Source organism: Tupaia chinensis, unplaced genomic scaffold (genome assembly GCF_000334495.1).
Source record: "Tupaia chinensis unplaced genomic scaffold, TupChi_1.0 Scaffold000688_1, whole genome shotgun sequence".
NCBI lineage: Eukaryota > Metazoa > Chordata > Mammalia > Scandentia > Tupaiidae > Tupaia > Tupaia belangeri.
Genome location: NW_006160211.1, coordinates 1,175,895 through 1,181,396, shown reverse-complemented (window position 1 = coordinate 1,181,396; position 5,502 = coordinate 1,175,895). Strand labels below are relative to the sequence as shown.

Here is a 5,502-nt window from a genome sequence, read left to right as displayed (position 1 = left end):
ATCTTATTTCTTAAAAGCTTGTGTATTCACTCTTCCATGAGAGAGAGGTAGGGGCGGACAGGTACTCCTGACAAGGTCTTGGTGCAGCAACCTACCTCCAGCCTCTGCCAGCTGGGATCATGGGTACACGCACACACCTGAGTCTTCAGGAAGACCCTGCCATGCAAACCTGGGGCCTTCCCAGGTGGGTTTAGCATTGAAGGCAATTTTGCTAAGGAAGCCTGATCTCACATGGCCAACCTTAGAATCTTGGCCCTGGTGACTTGAAAAATGCCATGTACAAATCTCACCGGGACAGAGGAATGGAAGAGGGGGTTGTGGCATGTCTCCACCATATTAAGGGGTGCTGTCTGCCCCTCCCCCTGTTTTTCTGGCAAATGCATACAATTTCTGGCAATAAAAAAGTGTTTTGTTATCACTGCACCAGTGTGACTAACCCTGGATCCCATTTTTATAAAAGAATTATTTATTTAATTTTATTAGCTTTTATTATTATTATTATTCATTTGCTACAGGGCATGTGCTTTCACCAGACAGAGAGAGGCAGAGAGAGAGAGAGAAGGAAAGTGAGAAAGCAAGCTGCCAGGTCCAGGACTCAAACTGTTGTTGGTCGTGTGGAAATCCAACACCTTAACCATCAGACCACCTGCTGGCCCCCTGGATCCCATTTTAAAAGGCCTTGGTTTCAGTCTGTTGTGGGCTGATCTGTGGTACTAATTCTCAAACTGGATTATCCTGGTAGTCGGCCCCCACTGAGTCATGCCTCTTGGTATTCACACTCTCACGTAAGTCTCTTCCCTCTTCCCTTGATTGGATTCGCTGTGAGGACTCACTTCTGTGTATTTGCACTTTTTCTCCTGCCCTCCCTCCCTTTCGTGGTAGATGCCAACCACGAGCAGCCCAGGAAAAAGGTCATATGGTGAGAGACTGGCGTCCAGCCAACAGCCAGCAAGGAACTGAGGCTACTGAGGGAGTGAGCTTAAAAGCAGCAGAGACGTCTCGAGAGGACTGCTGCGGAAATCGAGAGCTGGTCACAGCATCATGAGAAACCACGAGTCGGAATCATAGAGCCAGGCCAGTCCCAAATCCTCACCCGTAAGAACTGCCCTGTCAAATGACAAACGCTGGTGGAGTTCAGCCTCAACTCTTCGGGTAATTTGTTCAGAAGCAGCAGATAACTAACACAAGTGTGTATTAGGCTCACTGAGGTAACAGCCTGGTAAGATATGGATTCTGGGCTCCAACCCAGAGATATTATTCAGCAGATGGGGCCTGGCTCCTCGGCCCTTCATCGGGAGTCTCAGGAGAGTCAGAACTGAACACATTCCTGCTGGGGCGCACCTAGCGAGGATAACTTTCCCCTGGGAAGGCCTAGCCAGACAGAAGCCTACAGGGCATAGAGTCACCAAGTAAAACACAAGGTGCCCAGTTCTATTTAAATTTCAGATGAGTGACAAAAAATATTTTAGTGTATGTTCTGTATAGTGCCTGAGATGTGTTTATTCTGAAACAGTATTTATTGTTTATTCGACATTCAAATTTAACTGGGTGTTCTGTGTTTCTGTTTGTTAAATACCATGCAGAGACCCAGGAAGTGAAGACCCAGCCAGAACTAAAGTGGTGCCTCCCGTCCCAGATGGTAGGTTTTCCCACTTACGGGCACTGAGGCCTGGGCTCTCCTTCTGTGATGAGGCCTTGGTGTCTTTATCCCCGAGGGCTTGAGGAGAGGATTCCAGGCTGCACAGTCTGGTCCTGGTCCTGTCCTCTCCCACCCAGAAGGCCGGCCGGCCACACTGTGCCACCCTCAGGCAATCTTGTGGGAGGGTTTAGGGGAGCCGCTCCTGGAGGCTCACATAGTCCCGCCTACCTTGAAGAGACATCCTCGTGATGGACTCAGGGTCGGGGAGCAGTGGGGGAAGAGGCCATGTGTGCTCAGTGCCTTGGGAGGGGTGTCAGGCTCAGCCAGAGGGACACAGCTGCAGGTGGGCGTGACTAGACAGTGGGGACTCCCTCCCTCTTTTCGGTGAGTCGGCACTGTGTTTTCAGAGAGTGGACGAATTGGTCTTCTCCCACCACCCTCCAGGAACTCACCAACTTCTGCTGCTAACTGTGTGCGTTTCTTATCCGCGTCTGCCTGCCTGAGCCTCTGATGGGTTCTGTTTACCAAGGTCGCTAAGTCGTCCCCAAATGACTGAGACTCTAAGAACTTGGGCTTTCTTTTCTTTTGTATATGCTTTCTTGTCACAGGGAACAACTTTAATTTTGATGTGTTTATTCTGAACTATGAAATAGTTCAAAGAGAGAAAGTGGGAATGTGCGTGAGAGATTGGCTGGATGCACGACAATGCTTCAGGCAGGTTGAAAATAAAGGCTTAGAAAATGTGCGGCTGTGGCCCAGTCACACCGACACACGTGCTTTGATACCAGGCCCGAAGGTGAGGTCACACCTCTGCTCTGGTTCAGCCTTGCCCGGCTGCCTGACGGAAGCCGCAAACCCACGCCGCTCATTTCCCAAGAGAGACGGCAGAGGGGTCTGACTTTCTGCAGGAAAGGGAGGGAGTTTGGAGTCAAGTGCACAGAACCTGTTTGCTCTGGAGTCTCTCCAGGACGCAAGGAGAACTCCCTGGGTGCTGCTTCATAAAACCAACATGACTAAGAGCAAACGAAGTCGGAAGGTCGGATCCAAGCATGATGGTGCCATTCCACACCTTGTATGTTGGGAAGAATCCCACAGGAATCCCACAGTTCCAGGCCCCCCACCCCAACTGATCACTTGGAAGGCTCTACAATACAACAAACCAGATTTCCAGTGTGATGTGGAGCTGCGAGGACCTCAGGAACCCCGCTCAGGGTCCTCTCTTCCAAAGAAGCCAGGCTCCCACTTTGGTCCTCAGCTTGACCTCTCTTGGGCATCTGTCCCACTTTGGTCTTCAACTTGAGCTCTCCTCTCCGGGCATCTGAGAAACGAATAACCACCTTGCATGTTTGTTGTGAGGGCTAAGTGCAATGGTGCATATGAACCATTCAGCCCTGAGCACTCAACCGAGTGGCGTGACGGGTGGGGGAACTTGTTTCAGTGTAGAACCAGAAAAGGCCCAGCTTCCTCAGGCAGAGCTCCTATCCACTCAGGAGTCTTTCTGACTGGGAAGAACAAAATAGACCATTAACCCAATCCCTTTCTTAGGGACATGATGAAACTGAGGTCCAGGCTGGTGAGGGCTTGCTTGGGATCCTACTACTGCCTCCTTTTCCAGAATCCCATGTCCTGCCTTGGGGAAACTGCTGTGCGTTTAGTCTAGACACCACCGCGGTGCTGTCTCATTTCTGCAGCTGAAATGGGAGCTCCTTACATAGCAGACCAGGTGCTCGGTTGGCCTTTTTTTAGACACCAGCACCATCGCCATCACAGTGGGCACCCAAGCGTTTTGTGAATGAGCACCAGTGCTACATTCTCCGTCCCTGAGAGAACGAATAATTAGGGGCACAGGCAAGTCTGGGTTTGAAATTAATGACTGTGGGTTCAGAAATGATTTTGAGATTAAATGGACAGTTTAATTTGCATTACAGTAGACAACACTGCTTAGGAAAAACTGCTAGGAGGTAGGACTTCAGAGACAAAGATCATGTCTGTTATTATAATCCATGGCCTCAGGGGGCTTGGAGAGAGGGGGAAGCAGTGAAGATTTTGAAGATTTTCATGCTGATCGTGCAGACATACGACTGTTTGCTCTTTTGAAAATAGATTCGCCTTTAAGTATGTAGTGATGTCTAGCATTAGCTACGTACTTGGTGTGTGTTTTCCTTACATTTATCTGTCTAACCTGCATGACCACTTTAGGAGACAGGTGCTGGAACGATCCCCAGTACACAGATGGGAAAACCCAGACCAGAGAGTAGCTTCTCCAAGGCCAAATAGCCGGCGTACGGCAGCGACCGGGCGAGTCACCGCTTCGGAGCCGGGTTCTTACTCCCATGCTCTCCCACCTTGCAGGAGTCCAGGTACCCGCCCTATGGGATCCGGAACTATTTAGGCATTCCTCATGAGCACGAGCTTTTCATCACATTTCGTGTTAGATCGGCCCCTGCATGGCCTTTTGATAATTTCCCATCAGAACATCAGGAGACGATTGTGGCAACTTTTGTCCAAATCGTCTGGCCAGAGCCATCCCTTGCTGGCAACTGACACCCAGAGATGGGCGAATAAGGTCACAGTGGCAAGTCAGCTAATCAAGGTACCTGCCATTTTTATTTATTTATTTATTTTTTACTGTATCCCTCCATCCACTCTTTATTAATACATCACATCTCTTCAGTGGGGTGCGCTGAAGCACCTCGGGCTTCAGACCCTCAGGCTTCAGACTCCTGGGCGCTCTTTCTCTCTATAAACTTTTCTTTTTTCTCTTGAGATGGTGCCTCCTGAGTCTTACTCCAAACCCTGACCTTACGTACATGGAGCCGAATCCTCATGGCCCCTAATACCCTCGTCTATTCCTACCATACTGTCGGTCTGGAAGCTCCCTGGCAATGTGGCAGGGGAGGGGAGTGCCTTTAATTTATGTTGCTGGAAGAGAATCAGACCCTAGGTTGGTCTGTGATCTAGCGATTAAGGACACCTGATCCCACTCGGGCAATCACATGGTTCAAATCCTGGCCTGGTGGTATGAAAAGCATGTCGGCTGTGTGTATGCTCTTGTCCCAGATCCCGCCAGGATGGAGAAATGAAAGGATTGCTGCATGACCCTGCCCCAATGGTAGCTGCTTTCTCCCTCTTCCCCTTCTTTGTTTCTCCATCTCTCTCTAGAGAGCACACATACTTTCTGGCAAATGGAAAGGAAGGAAGGAAGGAAGGAAGGAAGGAAGGAAGGAAGGGAGGGAGGGAGGGAGGGAGGAAGGAAGGAAGGAAGGAAGGAAGGAAGGAAGGAAGGAAAATCAGGACCTAGATCTGCTCTTCAGCCCATAAAAGGCGTAAGGCATCGGGGACCAGGCTCAGTATTAAGGATTTTGTAGAAAGGGTACTTCCGGGGCCAGCTGGCGGTGTGGAGGTTAAGGCGGCTGGATCCCACATGGCCAACTGTGCATCTGTGTCCCCCAGCAACTTGGAAAACACACCAGGTGTGCGTACCAAAAATTCCCAGAGGAGAATGGAGGAGAAGGGATTGCCACATGGCTGTGTCCCCTTTGGGGTGTGGGGGGAGTGATTTCTCACTGCCTTGTCTGTCTCTCTCAGGTCAGCCCACACACTCTATAGCAATTCAAAAAGAAGAAAAGGAGAAGAAGAAGAAGAAGAAGAAGAAGAAGAAGAAGAAGAAGAAGAAGAAGAAGAAGAAGAAGAAGAAGAAGAAGAAGAAGAAGAAGAAGAAGAAGAAGAAGAAGAAGAAGAAGAAGAAGAAGAAGAAGAAGAAGAAGAAGAAGAAGAAGAAGAAGAAGAAGAAGAAGAAGAAGAAGAAGAAGAAGAAGAAAGAAGAGAAGAGAAGAGAAGAGAAGAGAAGAGAAGAGAAGAGA

The 5,502-nt window shown here is 49.4% G+C and overlaps 1 long non-coding RNA gene across 2 annotated transcripts; it reads left to right on the top strand.

Annotated features, from left to right (window-relative positions):
- The first annotated feature begins 912 nt into the window (after positions 1-912).
- Positions 913-5,264, top strand: LOC102476823 (uncharacterized). 2 transcript variants are annotated; one of them, XR_336290.3, is made up of 4 exons: positions 913-1,152; positions 1,584-1,639; positions 3,839-3,999; positions 5,228-5,264. It is a non-coding gene; the product is annotated as an uncharacterized LOC102476823 (long non-coding RNA). The 2 variants fall into 2 exon arrangements; XR_336289.3 differs by lacking the exon at positions 5,228-5,264 and having other exon boundaries at positions 3,839-4,228.
- Positions 5,265-5,502: the final 238 nt, after the last annotated feature.